Consider the following 23,161-nt stretch of genomic DNA (forward strand, 5'->3'; position numbering starts at 1 on the left):
TGTCCTTGCTTCCCTTACCTTTGTAAACTAATATCATTCTGCTTGATTTCCAGTCCTGTGGAACATCTCCCCCTACTACTATTTGTTCAATAAGTTGTCGTAATTTTAATTTACTTTTCAGGCCTAATATGCTTATCAATTTCATAGGTATGCCATCAGGTCCTGTCGCTGTTCCCACGGGGACCTTGTGTTCAATTCTGTCCCATTCCTTACTTGTCATCCTTCTGTATTCCTCCTCTAATTCTGTCTTGCTGTTGTCATCGTTCTCCATTTTGATACCCACTCGCTCTGCAAATGCTGCCTCTATTGTTAACCTAATATATTCCTGAGCTTCCTCTCCCTCTACCTTTGTTCCTTCTGGTGTGGTCAGTGAGTGCTGAACCACCTCTGTCTTACTCTGTTGCCTTATGTGTTCCCAAAATTTCTTAGAGGCATTTCTGTCTTTTTTTCCTATCTCTAACATCCACTGTACCCCAACTTTTGCTATCTTGGTTTGAATTCATGCCAATGCTTCTCTTTTCATTGCAAGCTAATCCACCCATTTTGTCTCCACCTCTTCTGGTGTGGCTCCCCTTTTCTTCGCTGCTCTGTGTTTTCTGCACGCATCTTTGCGTTGCTCTATGGCCTCCTTAACTTCTCGGTCCCACCAGCTTTTCGGTTTATATTTTCCCTGCTTACTTCCTAGTTTCCTAATCTGTCCCTTCTCTAGCTCTCGTTGAAACATACCTATTAACTCGTCGTATGTCCATGCCCTTTGCGGTTGCTTGGATACCATGCTTTCAATGTTTTTCGCCGTTTCTTGTAGCTGCCTGTCATTCAATTTGCTCATACCTTTCCTTTCTTTAGTTTCTACCAGTGGTACTGTCCTTCCAAAACTGATTTTGATTCGTTTGTGATCACTCCCCAGGCTTTTTATACCTTCCTCATCAATTTCCATACATCCCAACCGTTCATACAGCTTGTGGGACATTAGGCAGTAGTCGATTGTCGAGTGGGTGTTATTTCTTTCCCATGTTATTTTCCCGTTGCATTTAATTTCAGTATTAACTATCACAAAATCATGAGCCTCACAAAAATCTACTAACATCTGCCCTGTTGCATCTGTCGCCCCGTCAAAGTATTCCAAATGTGCATTCATGTCCCCTAGGATGATTATCTCCCGTTTCATAGCTAACTCCCCGATGTCCTTGGCCATACATTTGAAATGTTTTGCATTCTCCTCCTTCGACTCATTCCCTGTTTTCAGTTACACAACTCCCAGGATTGTCTCAACATTCCCTACGGTGCCCTTGAGCCACATGGGCTCACTGCAGCTCTCCTTTACCCTTTCCCAGTCCTGTCCCTTCACTAGCGCCCCAAAGCCTCCTCCTCTGCGTTCTTTCCTTTTTCTGTTGCACCTAACCCAGGTGTATTCTGCAATGAATGGTGGCTCTTCCTCATCTCTTAAATGGGTTTCGGCAACTCCATATACCTGAAAAATTTTCCGTTTGTAACTGTTCTATTTCGTCCCACCTAATGCGATTTCTTCCCCCCTGCATGTTGATGAACCCCACATTTACTGCCTTCTTCTTCCTCTTCCTCCTCCGTGCTCCTGTCCTGACCCCCCCCCCCCCTTCCCTGTCCTTCATCTTTTACGTTTTGGCTTGCAGGGTTGCCCTGCGCGCCTGCAAAAAAAGCCTGAGCCCTACGACCCACCCTCGCTCCTACCTGCCATCCCGCTGGTGTAGTGTAGTGAATGCCATCCGGGCCGAAAGGGGGAAATTTTTCCCCCCAATCATTTTGTTCACCTCCACCACATCACACTTGAGGGCTCGCCCCAACTCCTTAATCACTACATTTGCCGCCACTACCTGTTCTTCAATGAAAGTGCCCTGTCCCCTCACCTCTGGGTCAGTACACAGGGCAATGTGCACTGCCTCAGAGGTCGCCCTTAATTTCGCCACTCCCTCTTGAATCTGTCTGCCCAGCATTCGCCCCCTATTCTGCAGGACGTCATTCACCCCAGCGTGCAAAATTACCAGGTTTCTTCCCTCTCTGTTTTCATTCAGTTTGCTTTTCAGTTTGCCTTCACGTGTAGTAGATGTCGATTTGGCTGCCACGCACGCAGGCGTTTCACTCCGCATTTAGCGCAAGCTTTAATGGCACACAGGATTAAATAAAATGTGCTCACTGCGAGATTGCCTACGGTTCTTGTCTTTTTTTATTTGTATCATTTAAATGCTAATTGCATTTTTGGTCCGGACACTGCGCAGTCACCCGTTGCGACGGGCGAACGACCACCATCATCATCATCGCTGTCGTCTGTCACGAGAGGTGGTGCGAGGCTTTTTTTATTGTAAACAATGATGGCGGCGGCCACGCAAGTGGGCTGTGGCGGTAGTTAATGCAATTTAAGCGCACAACGAATGCATTTGAGCAGTTTCCGGACACAACTAGTGTTACATGAGTAGATTATTTGCGGACTGTCGTTTCAAAAAATTTCGTTGATGAGGGATTGCTATAGAAAAAAGTTTCGTTGTCGCGGGATAGGAAATGCATCCTATGACTCCTATGGCTGTTCGCCGGGGATCCGAAAATATTTCGTTGCGGCGAGAATTTCGTTCCCTCGGGATTTCGTTACCGCGGGTTTCGACTGTACAGGCTAAAGGAAACAGTCTATTCGATTGGCAAAGATTTTCACCAAAAATGTGGGAATTGCGGAAGAAGTTGTGGGAAAAGTCAAAACCACGCTAAGATAGGCGTAAGAAGTTATCACTAGCATTTGATAAACTCTACATCAACAGATGCATATTTGTGTGGGACGGCGAAATAAATGATACAGTGCCATTAGAAAAAACGATGACCTAAGCAGGGCACCTGTCGCAGGGCACCTGCCGCAAGGCACTAACAAATATATAACCATATTAAAGATAAATGCCCGAAGTATCCTTAACAAAGTTGATCAGCTTGAGAAATTGCTACTAGAACAGGAACCCGATGTAATAGGCATCACCGAAACGTGGCTGTGGACAGACATCGCGAACGATAAAATCACTCCACCGAACTATTCGATAATACAGAAACATAGACACGTGGCGGTGGCGCAGCTTTGCTGATAAAACAGCACCTGTCTTTCTTCGTCGTTCCAAATATAGAAGGGGCTGAGGCCATATTTTGTAAACTAAGAACCATGGTACTCATATTTTTTTGGGGGGGGGGGGGGTTGTGTGTATCGGAGCCCTTCTACAGGACACAAGTACATAACTATTGTTCAAGAGTATATGCAGCGCCACATTCACAGCCGTAATTCTCAAGTGATACTTGTAGGTGATATTAATCTGCCTGAAATGAATTGGACTAACATGCACCTCTCTGCAACTTATCGAAACGTCGGTTTGATGTTGAACTTCAGCTTTCGTCGAACAGTATCATGTCCAACATGCATTCAGGATACATCACAAAACATACTTGATCTTATATTCCTTAGTGATAATTTTCCGTTGGACCGGGCACAGACTGAAATCGTCGAAGGGATCTCTGATCATGACATTCCCATTTGTGTACTACGCTTTAGAATTACCATTGTGCCTCAAGCTATTCTAACAACTGTACGTAAGTTTGACATAGCTGATGATGCAAGCATACTCACCTATCTTGAACATGACTTTCATTCCCGCCGTTTTGTCAAATGCAGATACAGACTTCAATCTTCTACCCGCTGTGGTTGTTCAGTGGCTATGGTGTTAGGCTGCTGAGCACAAGGTCGCGAGATCGAATCCCGGCCACGGGCGGCCGCATTTCGATGGGGGTGAAATGCGAAGACACCCGTGTACTTAGGTTTAGGTGCACGTTAAAGAACCCCAGGTGGTCGAAATTTCCGGAGTCCTCCACTACGGCGTGCCTCATAATCAGAAAGTGGTTTTGGCACGTAAAACCCCATAATTTAATTTTTTTTTAGACGTCAATCTTCTTTGGCTTACTTTCAAAGACATTGTTTGTCTCTGCATATCTCATTTTGTGAACTCCTTTTATCAATGCACCCTCCAACAAAAAATCCTTGGATTACCCGTGACGTCATTCAAGCAAAACATCGCCTTAAACGGCTTAGACAGAATATTAAATTCAGGCGTGTCACTGTTCTTAAAACAGCAAGACTAAGACAGGCCAAACAACACTGCCTTCAGGTTACACTTCCTAATTTCCTTAAGGGGGGAAGTGGGTATTCTGACCTTCATTAAGACCCCCCTTTTACCAAATTTAATGAAACTGCACATTCTTGTTCAGTTTCTTATGCTGATTCCAGATATGCAATTGTTTTTAAAATATGCCAATTAGTTCTAAAGTCAAGTAAACTTAATTAGCATTGTTTCTGGGAACAATGGAGCAAAAACTACTCATCAAAATCTTGCTTTAGGCACATAGCTGGATACTAGAAACGATAAGCTTCACAATGGTAGGAATAGTTGTTTTGGTATAACAATCATGAACGATTATACAGCACATCAAAGCTTTCTGTTCAAAATGGGTTCAAAGTGGCTGTTTATGTACGGACAATAAAAAAAATATTAAAACTGAGATACAAAAATCTTGTCGCACCATTGTGGGCATTATTCATGTAGCTGAGTACTGCAACAAAAAAATTACAATTTTAGGTGCCCCAATTGGTGCGAAATCGCTCTCGGAAGGATGTAAATATTCATAAATGAATGTTTTGAGAAAACGCAAAAAAAAAGCAACGGACAAGCTCATTTTTATTCAAATATAACAAAAAGTATTCATATATCCACATATCTAAATGGTCAGTAGTCACCAGGGATGTAATCTGTCTGCCTACAACTGCCCAAATGCCGTTTTTTGAAGGCTTGTCACAGATTTCCTGCAGATGCACGCTTGCAGGCTGATGCTGCTGCACGCCGGTTATCTTTCTCGGCCATTCTCATGCTGTTCGGTAGCTCTGGGTTCAAATGAAGCTCCTGGAGTATGGCAGATGAAGCTCTCTTGTTCCCCGAATTAAATTTCATTACTGCCTCAGCCACAGCAGATTCAACAGCAAAAAGCAAGGCGTGCTGTTCCTCAGGTGCCAATGCCCAAATCGTGGAATGCAAGCATTCATTATTGTTGTGGGTCATGCTGCACTGGCACCTTTGAAACAATTTTTCATCTGAGAGGTGCTCATACACTGGTAGAAGGGCTTGACAAACATGGACAGGCAAATTTTATCGATGCTTTGGGATGGGCTCATTTTTTACTTGCGCAGCATTCTGATGGCACCAAGAGTCTGGACCAGCAGGGCAAAGACTGTGGTTTGAAACCTTGTCGTTTGACATGATATGGTGATATGTTGCCATCACAGCCTTCTGCATAGCCTTCACATCCCCTTTGTTAAATGAGGCACTGAATTTGATGATCAGGACACCTGTCAATTTTTCTTTGCCACTAAGTGTTTCAGAAGCAGAGCACTTGTGTTTGGCAACGAGAGTGCGCAAAGCAGTCCCCACTCTTTTTTGAACGTGTTTCACGCAATCTTCCTTCTTGACTGGCGCAAAGTCATACGCTTTGGCTTGTCTGAGAGCAAGAAATGCGCGACTATCACCATCTGAGAGTTCTGTGGTGTACTTACCCCAGTTTGTGCAGCTGAAGTGACCTCTGGAACAGTGTACAGTAGAATGTCAGTGATACGAACCCGGCTGATATGAATTCATAAAATTCCCCTGCCCAAAAGCAAGCACTGTTTTCCGTTCCCTTTGTTTACCCCTACCTCCTCCCTTTTTTGCTCTTCCGAGCTGCGCTACAAGCCTAAAACAGTCATGACATACCAACTCGCCCAAACTGCCACGCTTTTGGCAATCTTAGAATATACTAGACTGTAATAAAGAGTTTTTTTTTTTTTTTAGCCGAGGAGGTATTAATGTAGAAATCTTTCTAATACATCCTATTGATCAAGCTATATCGACTACTAAGTGGTCGACGTGACATGACCATACCAAAGACTCTTGGAACCAAACGCCTAGGAATTTTTGCTCAGGTGTTTGCTGAATAATCTCGGTTCTATATGTAATATGCATGTCATGTTGGTCGCGTTTATTTGGAGGAGAAAAAATGATGTATTTAGTTTTAGAGGCATTTAATTGTAGATAATTATCATTTAGCCATTTGGATAAGTTTTGTAGATAATGATTAGTCTTTTCTTGAAGTTCACGTTTCGTCCGTGAAGTAAAAAATACGTTAGTATCGTCCGCAAACATTACTATATCAAGGGTGTTGTCAATCTGAGTTATGTCATTAATGTATAACAAAAACAGGGTAGGACCTAATACTGATCCTTTGGGTACTCCATTTGTTACATTTAATGACGTCGAGGAATAATGATTAACATCTGTAAATTGGAAGCGTTTCTCAAGGTAGCTGGTTATTAATTTTAATGACATGGCACGTATTCCATAACACTGCAGTTTTAGAAATAGAATATCATGATTCACCGAATCAAATGCTTTCCACAAATCTAGAAAGAGACCTAAAGTAAAATCCTTATTTTCAATACCTTGAATAATTTTCTCCTTTGCACGAAGTAGTGCCTGTTCAGTTGACTTGTGTTGTTGAAATCCAAATTGCGAACTAGATATGATATTATATTTCTCTAAGAACTTTGTTATGCGATCATTAATCGCCCACTCAGACTTTTGATAAAACAGGTAATACCAATATTGGCCGATAATTTGTAAGGGCGTTTTTGTCTCCGGATTTGTGTATCGGAACAACCCTTGCTATTTTCAGTTGGTCAGGGAAGATACCAGTATCGAACATTAAGTTAATAATATAGGTGAGAACGTTTTTTAGTAACTTGGAAACATACTTTACTGGCGCAGCCCTAAATTCGTCATAACCAGCGGCGACATTTTTTATTCTATTAAGTAACTCTTCAGTCTCTTGCGGGGAGACGTGATACAAAACAAACGAATTTGGTAAAGAACTAATGTGTCTTGATGGTTTTGACTGCCTACAATTGCGCTATCTGCCGTTCCTGACTGTATAAAGTACTCATTGAGTGTGTTAGCCAAACACTGCCCGGCTATCGCATTTCCATTTATCTCAATCTCTTGTACGCTGGTTATGGCATTGTTTCTGCTTGTCAATCTGTTTACTTTTTCCCATATCTTTTTTACATTAGTTTGATGGCGAAGAAACAAACTTTCATAATAATTTTATTTTGCTTTCTTTAGGTCTGAAGTTAGTTTATTTCGAAGCTTCTTGAACTCCTTAAATTGGTTTACATCGCGCATACTATTAAAAGTGTGATACATCTTGTTTTTTTTTTCTTATTCTTCTGTATAGTGCAGGGTTAATCCAAGGTTTTCTTATTGCTTTCTTATTCTTTCGGCCACATTGTAAAGGAAACGCATCATCAAAACTTACTTTTAACTTCTTGTAGAATTCCTCGTAAGCATCATTAGGATCACTGCAGTCATACACGCTAGTCCAATTTATGGCCTCCACTAAGAGAAACAAATTCTCAAGCGATTTGTCATTTAGGTAACTTGTTTGTCTGAAAAACCTGCATCAATTGCTGAAGAAAATCTAAGAACTCGTGTTCGGAACCAGCTGGTTGCCTATATGTGGCAGCAAGCTGAAATTTAGATGTTTTTATAACTAAGCATTCAACATTTACATTTGTAATTGTGTACTCCTCAATAATGGTGTAAGCATAGCTATGACGGATAAATACAGCCACACCCCATCCTCTTTTCCCTACCGGTCCAAGCGTATGCAGGTGTAATTATTAATGACAGGTGTATCATCGGTAATTGTCAGCCAAGTCTCCGTAAGAACAGTGACTTCAAATTTCAGAACGAGAGACTCCAAGAAAATTTGTAGGCTGTCAAGCTTGTTTTTTATGCCTCTAATGTTGAAATGAATCGGAGAGAAGTTACTTTGCTTGGTCTTAAATGTGGTGTTAAATACTTCTGCTGTGTAGACATCACACGTGCTCATCTACAGTAAAGAGAAAGCAAGCTTATAATTAGCTGATACAATCTTTAGTTCATTCTGGCAAGGTCATCGAAAGAAGTGATTCACAGGACAAGAATATCTTCGTCTTTCCTTGCTAGGATCTTGCCACCTGCTGTCCACACAAACTTCCATTTGAGCTCTTCCTTCTTTGCCACTGTTGCTCCAAGCAACTGCTTGTTGTGGCGTGTCAAATGTTCATTGACGAAAATTGCACTGTTAACACCAACCAGGCCAACGTTTCTTGCGCTAATTCTCATTTTCTTATCCTTGGCTAATATCGAGTCTCTCTTAGCACGCCTCACAAAACCAACAACAATGTTCTGGGTTGTTGAGTTCGCAGTTGGAACTCTATGGCATATATCAATGTCCCTCTCCTCAACTGCCTCTCTGACTATTTCACATATTTTTTGAACGGCTACTAAAGAGTCGCACTCGTCCTGAACACCCTTTATCTCAAGGTTGTTACTTGTTTTATATTGTTCCAACTCGTGTAATTTCAGAGTTAACTGCTTGTTTTCAGTTTTTAGTTTTTGATTCTCAGACGCCAAGCTTTTTAATTCATCTCTTAGTGCCTTTAGATCCCGGGTCACGTTTTTGACATCGTCACACGTGTCACTGCAGTGCTGAACAGACTTTCTCAGGTCCCCGAGTTCAGTACGCATTTCACGCTTAAATTCTGTAAACAAGGCTGCTACATCACTTTCCCCCTCTTTCCCTTTTGCCGGCGTCATTGTACAATAGCACAGGTATCAATCCAATCACTTTCATACAAAAAAAAAAAGACAACGAGAACAGGCGTGTTCGGCTTCAGCGCAGAGTTGCAAAGGCTATTTCAAAGCAAATCGACACTATTTCTCACCTGCAAAGGATGCAGAATTGTCTTTAGCGTGTGCACACTTCAATGCGCTGCCACCGAACTGGACGCCTGGGCTCAGGGGGACCGTATTTAAGCCGTCCGCTGTCGGGAAGGTACAGCGACGCCCCCAGCTATCTTCGTCACGTGGTAGAGCCTTGACGGTCGCAGATCTTGCCTGTATCGCTGATTATCTAGGCTGCTTCTTGAGATGTCTGCAAAGGATGCAGAATTGTCTTTAGCGTGTGCACACTTCAATGCGCTGCCACCGAACTGGACGCCTGGGCTCAGGGGGACCGTATTTAAGCCGTCCGCCGTCGGGAAGGTACAGCGACGCCCCCAGCTATCTTCGTCACGTGGTAGAGCCTTGACGGTCGCAGATCTTGCCTGTATCGCTGATTATCTCGGCCGCTTCTTGAGATGGCTGCAAAGGATGCAGAATTGTCTTTAGCGTGTGCACACTTCAATGCACTGCCACCGAACTGGACGCCTGGGCTCAGGGGGACCGTATTTAAGTCGTCAGCCGTCGGGAAGGTACAGCGACGCCCCCAGCTATCTTCGTCACGTGGTAGAGCCTTGACGGTCGCAGATCTTGGCTGTATCGCTGATTATCTCGGCCGCTTCTTGAGATGGCTGCAAAGGATGCAGAATTGTCTTTAGCATGTGCACACTTCAATGACTCTGTCCTCCCTAAATCCCTAGGTGAGGGAAAACGTTCGACCAGAGTCATCGTAGCCAAGCCGTCTTTGAGGGGGAGGGCTTACACACACACACTTTTGCACATGTTTCACTGCCCCCACCGAGGCGAGACGCTCTTCACAGAACTGGGTCTTGTCCTAAGGAGGCGCCTCTTAATCCCCGAGCTGACCCTTGCAGAGTGGCTGCTGTGGTTCTCCATTGTCTTGCGTCTTGAAAGGCTGGGGAGACGGTGCCGCCAAATACATTCCTTCTGGTGGATCCACACGACAGACGAAATCCGTCTTTTCCGTGACGGACGGCGCATCACGTGACTACGCGTCACGGATTTGTGCCGTCTGCGCGTCGTCCGCGACCCCCACGGACGGAAAATGCCGAGCTATTTTTCGCATCTGGATTTTGGGGGTCGAATGCTGCGGATTTAGCCTAGCATGCTCTACAGTCTGGCAACAAGCGCTGCTTTGGTATATTTCTGAAACAGCTTCATCGCTGCTGACACCATTCGTGTTCAATTCGGACAAAACAACAGCCATTGGGGCCAACCGTCGTTTCCTTTCGATCTCCATTTTCATTCAAAGTGAAAAACACCTATGACAAAGTGTTTGTTACACCGATGGCGCCACCTAGAGTGAGTAGAAACAAGCAATCATGTTAACTTGCGGCCACTGAGATCCGCCCGGGCCGCCGCAACATCTTCGAGGCCATGTTCAGCCAATACAGCCACTCTAAGCCTACACGCCGAGAATCTGAGTATCGCTTTCGGAAACGGTGCCCACTCATCACGAATATATTGCTGTCGAAGCTTCTGGACACAAATTTAAACCAAATACAATCCTCAGTTTGAAAGTTACGGGCCTCACAGTGGACGACGACGACTTGACAGGTTCGAGGCGGATGGCAGTCGCTTCGGGCGTAGCCGCCATCTTTATTTTTCCAGCGCGGTCGCCTACTCAGTCCGTCCGTTGTCTGGATGCGCTTCGCAGCCGGACGGGCGGCGGAATAAGCGTCCGCGGCACAGATTTGCGCGGAGCCGTCCGTCGTGTGGATACACCAGAATCAGGAGCTCCCCTGCTCCCGACAGACCAGGTCGGTGATAGCGAGTTCACTAACAAAGCCTGGTTCGCCGACCTCGTCTCGGCATTCTGGCGACGCAAGAGTTGCTGACTCGGCGTGTTGTCCTCCTCACAGTCAGTCACCGCAGCAGACATCGTGACGCCCAAAGGCTGCAGAATGACGCCTTGTCGTCCTTTCAAAGCAAGTCTCCTGGCGCCGTTCGGCTGGAGACTGACGGTCGCTTCCTAGAAAATGCCAACCCCGCTGCTGCAGCTGGCTGGGAAAACTTTGCATGTCGGCACCTCTGCAGGCCGTTCCTAACACCACGTACGCCGTAGAGTCAATATATAAGAACTTCTGTAATTTTGGACGCAAGAGCCCTTTGCCGTCCGATATTCCAGACTTTTTGCCGTGACCGCAAATCTGAAATGGCATTATTCAAAGGCACCACGGCCGCCATTCTGATTATTTCGATGCCTCAAACCATTGCTCTCACACGTAGGTTGGCTTCGAAGCTTGGAAAGCACGGCGTGTTGCGTGATGCCGGTTCCCAAAACTCGACTTTGCCTCAATACAGTAATGTTACGCGGTGAAGCATAGGGAAGTATTGCTGTGACGCTTAAGTGTGTGGAGGAGCAATTGTCACGGGGTGCAGTATGTATTCCTTAATCATGCATGCATGCACATGCCATCTGTCACAGTAGAGTACAAGCACCGATATGCTTAATAGGTGTACTGGAAGGCCTTCAGAGCTTTCTCGGACGTGCCTGTGGCGATTTGAGCCCTTAAGGGCAGTAAAAGACGCATTCATTTTTTTAGGACTGCCAGATTTTTCGGACATTGGCTCTACAACTGACCAAGAGGATGCTTCAAATGTTCCGTGGGGCGAACATGCGGCGAAAGGAACATGCGAACAGAAAGTACCTACGCGTAGAGGAATGAATGGGAAAGGAATTGTGCCACCGCTACTTTGAAGGAGCTTGAGTTAAAAAAAACAGTGTAGTGTTGACTGACGCCGAGATGCAGGTGTCCCTCATCCGAACCAAAATAAATTCTTTAAAGCAGTGAAACGCAAAACTGAGGTGTTGTGCCTGGGCTGTGAGTATGTCAGTACAGTTGAGGTATTCATCTCTTTTCGTATTTGAAAATGTTCGACTAGATTTGCAATGGGCTTTACAATTTTTTTCAAAGATATTTTATTCGCTGTGCATTTTTACTAAAGCGTCCCTTCTGTTTTCTTTTTGAATAAAATAAAAACTAGTCCTTACTATTCAAACTAGATTAAGGCGTTTTTTTTTAACACGCGTGTTATTTTTAACAAGGACATAAAACAAAGTTCTGTGTCACCCGCGAATTTTGCAGATGCACTCGGGGAAAACCTGGAAAACTCAGGGAATTTAGAAATGTTAACTTAGTAGACACCTTGTTGTTCCCGTAGCCTTTGATGTGCTCCTCTAGAAAGGGATCAAACTTGGCAATGGCCTCAAGCACTCCTATATAATTGCCATTTCTCAGTGAACCAAAAATCTCGTCACTGCCCCTAAACGCTAGGTTGCGCTCAGCTAGAAGCTTAACTACGACGACTACGCGCTTCAACGCCTCTGTCCAGTAAGCGGTCTCAGTGACAATATGCCTAACCAGCTCTTTGTGAATTGTATTGCTCGAGTTAGAGCGGGCAAGCCATGCTGCCACGTAGTTCCGGTGCTCGACGCTGTTTTCATGTGCGCAAACCTTTTCTTCTGCTCTTTTCCAATCAGAAAAGCCGTACGTGGTGAAAGCACTGGGGTTGCTGGAAATCGAAAATAGTTTACCTGTGAAACAGTAAACGGAACCTTCGGTCTCCGAGTGCATTAACTAGTGTCGCTCGTACGCCTCCCCATTTACAGCCTTTCGCACGAAAAGATGAAGTGACATATAGCGTTTCTGAGTTTTGTATTGCCTTTCGGAAAACGGAAAATTTTCTGCCCAATTTTGAAAATACAATGGCCCTTTCTCAAAGCATGCACTCCGAAAGCTGTCAGTAATAACGTCCGGCCACTTAGCAGCGTCACTTCGGAGAATCTCGCAACGTACCTCTTGCTGCGGGGGTGTCTGTACTTCTATATTGCCGCAACAAGAAGGCGTCTCATTAGTCCTCTCGAGGCACACTTTGTGGGTGGGAACTTATTTGAAGCCAAACTAACAGGAAACAAGAGAGTCGGTTCTTGGAGTGTTGTTTCCTAGCACTCGTCAGTAGAAGGAGGCTGCCTCCATCGGCGAGGTTTGGCACCTGTTGATCAGCAGTAGTAGAAATCGGGCGTGGCGGACCGGACGCTTGGAGCTCTGTGGCAGGGGCCCGGCCAAGTAGCATAGACGTTGCAGACTCAGGAACAGGACAGGGCTCAATTAGCGTCGGTTGCTCAGAAATATGGACGACCGAGGTTGGCACTATTTTCACAGGATCCAGACATCCAAGATGAGTCAAACCTTGCTTCTTGCCAGGAAACCGTGGTGATGGAGTTGGCAAGTCCTCCACAGAAGCACAGTCGGTACTATTGGGAGTTTGACATTGACTCTGGGTAGAGCAATCATACTGCTCCGCGGAAGCTGCATTCAGTAGGTACTTTGTCATCTTTGGTAGCTTCTTTTCACGCTCTTCTCTTTAACTTCGCCTTTCATTTAGACGCACCACTTTGATGCTTCCGACCGAGCATTTTCCCATGAATGGATGTTAATTGTTCACCGGGCACTTCATCAGTCCGACGCGACCGCAGGTGTCCCATGGTGGCCGTCCCGATGACTGGCTCATGCTGCCTGGATGGTCCGTGGCTGGCCGAGAGTGGTGCGTCCCCCGGGAGCTCCTCAGCGGGCGGGCTTATGCAAGTTTAACCGGCGGCTCGGGGCTGAATCGCAGCCTGCGACCAACTTCCTTTTATAGAGCGCGCCGCGTCTGTCTATTACTAGCGCCAAAGCAGACATACGCATAGAGTTCCTTGTACAAATTCCCTCCTCCGTACAAAGTCACTCCTTCTCCCGTTCTGGTCTCGTCTTCCTATTGGCTAGGAGCAATCGTCTGTTCTTGGAGGTTCTCGATTTTTCTTTCGCCCCGTCGACGCCGAGCGCGAAAATGAATGGCAGAGGACGACTGCTAGCGCGGGCGAAGTTACGCACCCTCCGTTGCCTCCGAGTCATCTTGTTCTACTTCTTTCTGGAAAGTTCAGCGGCCAGTCTGACCTACTTTTCACGTCGAGCGCACACGAGGGTGCGCAGCCACTAGGTAGGAATAAGCCCTGGAGTCAGGCCTTTGTGTCCAGCTCTCCAACTTCCCCCTTCACCCTTCCACAACCCTAGCCCGAACAGTGAACATTCTATGCCCCACGGCACGTGGACAAAAGCACATGTGACGTCTTCTTTCCTTTCCTGCCTAGACTCTGCCATCAGACTCATCATCATCTGCTATAGGACTCATCCTCCCCCACCCAAATTACCATCACGGTAAAGAAAAGTCGAATGGGAGACACTGTTGGGTACTGCAGCACATCCTTTCTATGAGAAGGAGAGCGGCGGAACTATATGAGAAGTGGAGGGTGGCGTCGTAGTGACAAGGGGCAAGGGAGATTTAGGTCCTCATCCCACATTACATATTTTAGCTGTTTCCTCCTTGCCCCACCTCTCCAGACAGCACTGGACAGACGGACTGACAGGAAACCACGAAGCCTCTACCAAGCAAACGCTTCATAAGAAAGAGGGCCCCGCCGGGGTGGCGGGCGATTCCTGTTTTTGCACCTCTACGAGCTAAATGCATGCTGTAACATCAGGCAGGGGGCCCCACCTGATTTTCCTGTTTTTCTCGCTTCATACATGTCGCAAGACGTTCCGTTGCCCATGGTTCCATATACTAAGCAGGTTAGAATAAATGGGCCCCCTTCTCCTACTGTCCGAGGTGAGGCCCTGGGCTGCAGCCCCCTTAGTCCCACCCCTTAATCCAGCGCTGCCCACTAAGCTTCAACATGGACACTCCTTCACCAGAACAGGAATTGGCCTGTCTCGTGCAGTATTTGGCACTACCTGCCGAATGATTCCTACAATTAACCCATGGCCCTCAGTCCGCAGCAGCTGCAGAGCACCTGACCAAGGCGGTGGTCAGACCTGTAATGGAGCAGAGGGTGCTAAGGATCTGGGTTCGGACAGGCCGCCAATGGAAACCGACCCTGTCACCATTTAATTGCCGAACTCTGTCAAGTGAGGCTAGCTAAGCAGGGCTCTGACGAACTATCAGGCATTGTTTGGTATATCATCGGCCTTAGTGAGATTCGAAGTACTGGTGATGCTTATACATTGCTGAATAACGGACATGTTCTCTGCTACAGAAGTCTCCCAGATAAGAAGCAATACGGGGTAGGATTCCTAATCCATAAGGGCATAGCGGGCAACTTTGATGAATTCTACAGCATTAATGAGAAGGAAGCTGTAGTCGAAATCAAACTTAATAAGAGGTATAGATTAAAGGTAGTGCAAGCCTATGCTCCAACATCCAGTCATGATGATGATGAAGTGGATCTGTTTTATGAATATGTTGAATTAGCGATGAGAAAAGTGCAAACTCAGTACACTGTAGTAATGGGCGACTTCAATGGAAAAGTGGGGAAAAGCAGGCTGATGAACAAGCAATTGGTATCTACGGCGTTGGTTCTAGGAAGATGCTGGGGAGAGGAGAGACGCTGGTAAAATTTGCAGAAAGGAATAAGCGTTGAATAACGAAGACCTTATTGAGGAAGCATAGCTACAGAAAGTGGACTTCGAAAAGCCCTAATGCATGGGGAGACAAGAAATGAGATTGATTTCATACTCTCTGCCGATCCCAGCATAGTGCAGGTTGGGTAAAGTGCAATGATCATAGGTTAGTGAGGGCTAGGATTCACCTCAATTTCAAGAGAAAAAGAGCAAAATTGGTCAAGAAAAAATAGGTCCACCTAGAGGTAGTAAGGGTAAAGCAGACAAATTCAGGTTGGTATTTGCAAACAAATATGCAGCCTTAGTACAGAGAGATGATGACAAAGAGCTAATGAATGAAACCGTTACTAGATTGGCTTCAGAGGCAGCAATAGAAGTGGGAGCTTAGAACGACAGAAAGCTGAGCTAATTAGTAAGAATGCATTATGCAATAAAGGCGTGCAGACAGGACAGAAGAGTAGAGAAGTGGACAACACGAACGCCGACTATCAACTCTTGCATAACGAAGTGGGAGGCAAGACACCAAGGCAACCAGTAGGCAAGCACTCCCACGTAACAAGAGACCTAATAAAAAAATGACAAAGAACTGAAAGTGTCCAACTCAAGAGATAAGATAGAATTCACGCCACTGTAAAAACTGATCAATAAGGATTAAATAAGTGATATTCGAAGCTATCACGTGAGAAAGACTGAAGAAGCCGTAAAAAATGGACGCAGCCTGAAATCAGTGAGAAACAAACTTGGCATAGGACCAAGATGTATGCACTGAAAGATAAGCAGGGTAATATCATCAGCACTCTCGAAGATATAGTAAAAGCAGCCAGCGGACGAATTCTATACGGACTTGTACAGTACCCAGAAAAGTCGGGATACCTCACTTAGGAACAGTAACGAACAGGATACAAAAACTCCTCCTATAACTAGCGATGAGGTCAAAAGGGCCTTGCAAGACATGAAGCGAGGAAGAGCGGCAGGAGAAGGTGGAATAACAGTCGATTGAATCAAATATGAAGGAGACGTAGCGTTTGGAAAACTGGCGGCTCTTTATACGAAGTGTCTATCGACTGCAAAGGTCCCAGAAAACGGGAAGAATGCAAACATTATACTAATCCACAAACCTACAATATATGCACCAGAGCTCGAAATTCGGATGCATTTCCATAAACTCTAATCAAAGTACTCTTGTTCTGAATTCTACACCGATCCATCAAAATCGCATGTTGCCATGTCTTACGCAGCTGTTGGCTCCTCTTTCTCTGATCAGGTGTATTGGACCCCCATACAAGTATCTTTACCGCAGAAGCCTATGCAGTACTGTCTGCAGTTGAGCACACAAAGAAATTAAGACTAGAAAAACCAATTATATTCACGAACTCGTTAAGTGTCGTAAAAGCACTGATGTCCTTAAGAAAACAAAAATCCTGTTTTATTCAGCTTTACTCGTACTTGTGCAATATTTATTCAACTCGTAGACGCGTAATAGTATGCTGGGTTCCTGGCCCTAGATGCATCTAGGGTAATGTGCTGGCAGACCGAATGGCCACATCAGTTACATCGCAAGCTATCAATCCTACCACTGCTATTCCTACCACCGATCTCAAGACTTTTGCAAACCAAACTGCGAAGCCACTGGCAACACTTGTGGGACAACGAAACAAATAATAAGCTCCACTTGATTAAGTCAAAGTTAGGTTTCTGACCCTCCGCGACAAAGTCACGAAGAACCTATGTCCTATTCTGTCGACTCGGAATAGGACACATATGATACTCACATTTTTCTATTGACTGCTATCAAGGCTCCAACCGTTGGTAGATGGGGTGAGAGGCTCACCGTCCTCCACATCCTCGTGGAGTGTCGGGAAGCCGAAAGAGAAAGAAGGAAACATTTTCCTCTAGCATATCGCTATTGTCTCCCTCTCCACCCTGCTATGTTTCTTGGTAAAGAACCCTTTTTTACCACCAAAGCTGTCCTAGGTTTCTTAAAAGATGTGGTCTTGCATGTTAATAGCCCAAAAGTTTCGTAGCGTATCCTGCTGTGATAGTAGTCCTTGTATAGCGCCTTCAGGTCTTTGCGCTTCGAGGGCAAAGATTCGGCAGTAGTGCTTTTAGGAATTTTTAGCCTGTGGCCAATTTTAGCACATTGCAATTCTTTGACAATGTATCTTTCGCGTCCTTGTCACGCTTCGTAGTCATTGTCGTAGTTTCATTGCATATATCTGTTACGCACTTTACAGCGACCCTCGTTTAGGCCCCTTTACAGCCATGTCATATCCATTGTGCATTATTTATAGCTTCACATTGACATTGGCCTGGTGCGCTTTGGTCATACTTGGACCTTGTTTCACAAAACACTATATTCATCATCATCATAATCCACAAAAAGGGAGACATTAAATTGAAAAATTATAGGCCCATTAGCTTACTCCCAGTATTATATAAAATATATACTAAAATAATCTCCAATAGAATAAGGGCAACACTGGGCTGTAGTCAACCAAGGGAACAGGCTGGCTTCAGGAATGGATACTCTACAGTAGATCACATCCGCATCATTAATCAGGTGATTGAGAAATGCGCAGAGTACAATAAGCCTTTCTATATAGCTTTCTTAGATTGCGAAAAGGCATTTGATTCTGTATAGATACCAGCAGTCATAGATGCATTACGTAATCAAGGAATACAGACTGCTTACGTATATACCTTGGAAAACATCTGCAGAGGTTCCACAGCTACCTTAATTCTACATAAGAAAAGCAGGAAGATACCTATAAAGAAAAGGGTCAGATAGGGAGACACCATCTCTCCAATGCTATTCACTGCGTGCTTGGAAGAAGCACTCAAGCTATAAACTGGGAAGGCTTAGGAGTAAGGATAGACCGCGAATATCTTGGCAACCTTCGGTTTGCCGATGACATTGTTCTATTCAGCAACAATGTTGGACCTTAACAGAAAGGGAGTGAGAGTGGGCTTGAAGATTAATATCAGGGTGTCTACCGACCGGGAAAACCGGGAATTCTCAGGGAATTTGAATAGTCTGGAAATACTCAGGGAAAACTCAGGGAATTTGTGCTTCTATCAGGGAAAATTACCTGTAACTTTAGTGAAAGGGAACGAAAGTCGTGTTAATGTTTGCTCCAGTAACACAGGAATCGCAAAGAATCGTCATTGACGCCGTGTCATCGGCACGATGTATTGCCAGAGTAGTTAACGACCGATTTTCCAGACGCCCGATAATTCGACACGACTTTGCGGCACCACCACGAACTCCATATAGTCAATGTATATTGTCCTGACTGCAGGTCTGAAATGGCATTAATCAAAGCCACCACCGCCGCCATTTTGATTATCTCGCCGCCTCGAACCGGTACTCTCGCACGCAGATCCGCTGGCAGCCGTAGCCACTACCGCGGCATAGTTAAGCCTAACTGCTTCTACGTTCCCTGTTAAGCTTCTTGCCGTGCGGTGCCGTGTTTTTCATTGAAAGAATTTGCCGCTGTCAGCAATGGCACCGACTCCGCCTTTGCAATCCTCGCGGTTGGCTTCGAAGCTCGCAGAGCATTCAGACTGGGATACATAGCGCAAAAAAAAATTACACAGGGACAAGCAGAACACAGGACGAGCGCTAACTTTCAACAAATGATTTATTGCAGCTGGTGAGTATATATATACTCACTGGGACGCCACTACAATAGAGCAGACTGAAGGGAAGGAGGAAAAGACAGTCATGTGACTACTATGCCCAAAAATTCAAGCTCTTTCCTTGATAAAAATATAGACGGCGTGCTAACGCACTCTTCACCTGCTCTGGCTATCTCAGCTGCTTCCACAATTTCCCTCGTAATCTTATTCCTGTGGCGATAGACAACAACGGTTCGTTCGAAAAGCGGGAAGCATGGAGCGTTCGCGTCACACTTTCTACAATGGGCAGCTAGATCAGAGCACAGCGCGTTGCGTAATGCCAGTCGCCGAAAGTTAGTTTCGCCTCAGTGCAGTATTGCTAGGCGGTGAAGCATAACAAGGGTGGGAAGGGGCAATTGTCACGAGACACAGTATGTATTCCTTAATTTATACACGCGTGCACCCCCGTCTCATGTCAAAGTGCGAGCACCGATATGCCTAATAAGTGTACTGACAGGCTTTAATAGTTTTTTCGGACGTGCTTGTGGCAGTTTTAGCCCAGGGCAATTAAAGACATGCATTCATTTTTTTTTTTTAACTGCCAGATTTTCGGATGTTTTTGCGGCCCCTAGTGAGTCTGAAAAATAGGACGTTGACTGTAGAAGTGACCAAGAGGATGCTTCAAATGATCCATGGGGCGAAAGGGTGGCAGAAGGAGGATGAGAAACGAAAGGACCGACACACTAAGGAATTAACGGGAAAGGAAGCGTGCTGCCGCCTCTTTGAAGGAGCTTGAGCTAAAAAAACAGTGTTAGCTGATGCCGAGATGCAAGTGTATCTCGTCCAAACCAGAATAAACTCTTTAAAGCAGTGAAACCCAACACTCAGATGTTGTGTACGGGCTGAGAGTATGTCAGGACAGTTGAGGTTGACTGCCCAGCTGCCGAGAGAGAATTTTAGCTGTGACAAAGTTCAGGCCTCATACCGATGAGCTTGCTATCAGTTGATAGAAATATCTCATACTCATGTATGCATCACCTTTTCATTCGTATTTGAAAATGTTCGACTCAATTTCGAATGGGTTTTACCATTTCCTTCGCTGTGCATTTTACTAACACCTTCCTTTTGTTTTGTTTTTAAACAAAAAAGATATTACTTCTTACTATTCAAATTCGATTGTCATTTTTTTGTTTGTTTCAACATGCTTAGTAGAGAGTGACAGCATCGGGCAACATGGTGTCAGCCTGCTTTGACATAAAACAAAGTTCTGGCTCATTCAGGGAATTTCGCAAAGGTGCTCAGGGAAAACCTGGAAAAATCAGGGAATTTGGAAATGTCAACTTGGTAGACACCCTGAATATGCAAAAGACAAAGATGATGAATAGCGGGTCAAGAGAAGAGTTCAAGATCGCCGGTCAGCCAGAAGGTAATTCATAGAAAAAAAAAAAGGTTTGATCGCATATGGCTGACATTGCCAGCTCCTGACTGGAAGCAATTACCATTATCATTGAAAAGAAAGGTGTACAATCAGTGCATTTTACCAGTGCTGACATATGGGGCAGAGACTTGGAGACTGTCAGAGAAGCTTGAGAACAAGTTAAGGACCGCGCAATCAGCGATGGAACGGAGATTGCTAGTCATAACGTTGAGAGACAGAAAGAGAGCGGTTTGGATCAGAGAGCAAACAAGTATAGCCGATATTCTAATTGATATTAAGATTAAAAAAAATGGAGCTGGCCAGGTCATGTAATGCGCCGGTTAGATAACCGTTGCACCATTAGGGTTACAGAATGGGTACCAAGAGAAGGAAACGTAGTCGAGGGCGGCAGAAGGTAAGGTGGAGCAATGAAATGGGGAAATTCGCGGGCGCTAGTTGGATTCGGTTGGCGCAGGACAGGGGTAATTGGAGATCGCAGGGAGAGGCCTTCATCCTGCAGTTTATATAAAACAGGCTGATGATTATGATAGTCGGCATATTGCAAACTTGGAAGAGAATAAAAAGAGCTACTCTTTCAGGCACCCTGAAAACTGGTTGGAGCCAACGGCAGGCATCAATATGTGGTTCATGAGAGTGACTTGTTGGGCTAGTTGGTACATTGTTATACTAGGAGATTACCAGCAAACTTGAGAGTAGAAAAAATCAGTGGCAGACATAGACAAAGAGACACCAGCCACCTTCCTGTCTCTTTGTCTGTGTCTGCCTCCTGATTTTTTCTACTCTCAAGTTTGCTGGTATTCTCCTAGTATAATCAATATTAGAGTTACTGTATATGCTACCAACAGTACGTTTAGTAGCATATAGTCTGATTGTACAGTAACTATAATCACTATGTGGAAAGAGCGCCTCCAACGTACACTTCCTTCCCTTTTCAATGCGTGCGAATCTGCTAACTACAAGTTGTTTACCTTTATGCAACGAAAAATTATCTCCATGCAGTGGTGGTCCAACTGCGCCATTTGCGCCATTCTGCTACAATTCGACTTGCCTGCTCCTGGCTGCGCCCGCTCAAGTGCCATTTGCGCCAACTGCGCAAAAGCGCGGTATTTTCTCATTTTTGCGGCAATGCAATGTTTTCACTGGGGTTTGCAACTACAGTCAACGAATGATTTTCCGGACGCCCGACTTTTCGGACGTGCCCAATGATCGGACGCCTTCGCGCCACTGCCATGGTACCGCATAGTCAATGTATAGGAATGTCTGAAATTTCTGATGCAAAAACTCTTCGCCGTCCCATTTTCCGGACCTTTTTCCATGATCGTAGATCCGAAACGGCATTAATCGAAGCCACCTCCGCCACCATTTTTATTATGTCGCCGTTTAGAACAGGCGCTCTCGCACGCAGATCCACTGGCCGCCGCCCACTGCCGCGGCAACGCTGCGCTAGGCCACCGCAGCTAGGCCTACAGCTACTTCGACGTCCGCAACCAAGCTTCTTGCTGTTCGGTGCCTTGTTTTTTATTAAAGCAATTCGTCGCAGTTAGCAATCGCGCTGACTCCGTCTTTGTAATCCTCCCCCATGGCTTCGAAGCTCGGAAAGCACGACGCGTTTTAAGTAATGCCGGCTTTTGAAAGTCAGCTTCTCCTTAATACAGCAGTGTTATGCGGCGAAGCATACGCGAATTGCAAAAGTAGAAGGGGCAATTATCACGGCACACAGTATGTACTGTATTCCTTAATTATTTATCCGTGCACTCGCTTCCCTGTCACAGTGTGAGCACTGATAAGCCTAGTAAGCATACTTGCAGGCCTTCAGAGCTATTTCGAACGTTTATGTGGTGATTTGAGCCTTTGGGGGCAGTAAAAGGCATATTCGTTTTTTCGGACGTTTTCGCGGCCTCTAGGGAGTGCGAAAATCGGACGTTACGATTCAACTATGCGAATAAATTTAACATTCAAATAATTCATTTCACGACTCAATTATTTGCTACTCTGTTTTTGCATATTAAATGAAATATTCGGCTGAGGCCAATGCATTGCACGTAGCCTAACCGGGGCACTCAGATGGTTTCGGGACAGGAACGTCCGGGACAGAAACAGTTACGTGGCTGAACCACAGTCTGATTATGAGGCACGCCTGTATTGGTACAAGGGTCGTCCCGGTCATCAACTCTAATCGAAACAATTCTTATACCCAACACCGACAAAGGGAACGGCGACGAAAGCAGCGCTCATGTGCGAAAGTATAGGGCCAATTAACAACTGGACGGCACGGAGATCGTATAATATACGTGTTCATGCACGTGGATTCATGCGTTTGCACATGCAGTTCGAAACCTTCTGCCAATCTGCAAGCTTCTATGCGCCATTGCGGTAGCTGCCGGCTTCGACAGTTGTCAAAAACATGTATACATGATCTCGGAACCGATCGCCGGTTAGCCACTCATACGAACATATAAGCGGCAAGCTTTCCGTGATGACTTGTGGAAAGCTTGCCGGTCAAATCGGCTAACAGCCAATTTTCGCCTTGGCACACTGCCTCGGCCTAGTTAGGCCTAATCGGTAGCGCTACGAATGGTCAGTCGGGTATAGGTGAGAAAAATTACGGTTTTGCGCCGAATCGACTGATACCTATTCGCAGATGCCACACGACACACGGGAAGGTGACAATATGCCTCGCAACGAAAGCGAGTGTACCATCTTTGCGACATAGCGCACAACGGTACTCATTTTGGCACTGTTCATAGACGCATAGTCTTGTCAAGCTTCTAGCATTGTTTCAGGCATACTAATACACATTTTGT

At 45.3% G+C, this 23,161-nt stretch overlaps 2 protein-coding genes across 5 annotated transcripts in view; one reads left to right on the forward strand and one right to left on the reverse strand.

Annotated features, from left to right (window-relative positions):
• LOC135909917 (zinc finger protein ZXDC-like) overlaps window positions 1-23,161 on the forward strand; it is a 358,875-nt gene that overhangs the window by 318,842 nt on the left and 16,872 nt on the right. The window lies entirely within an intron of this gene.
• The window catches only part of LOC135909884 (uncharacterized), a 234,741-nt gene continuing 217,146 nt past the window's right edge, over window positions 5,567-23,161 (reverse strand). The window contains exon 7 of the mRNA XM_070529808.1: window positions 5,567-5,625. The gene's annotated coding sequence lies outside the window, so the exon portion shown is untranslated. The remainder of the gene's footprint in view (window positions 5,626-23,161) is intronic.

Source organism: Dermacentor albipictus, unplaced genomic scaffold (genome assembly GCF_038994185.2).
Source record: "Dermacentor albipictus isolate Rhodes 1998 colony unplaced genomic scaffold, USDA_Dalb.pri_finalv2 scaffold_31, whole genome shotgun sequence".
Taxonomy (NCBI): domain Eukaryota; kingdom Metazoa; phylum Arthropoda; class Arachnida; order Ixodida; family Ixodidae; genus Dermacentor; species Dermacentor albipictus.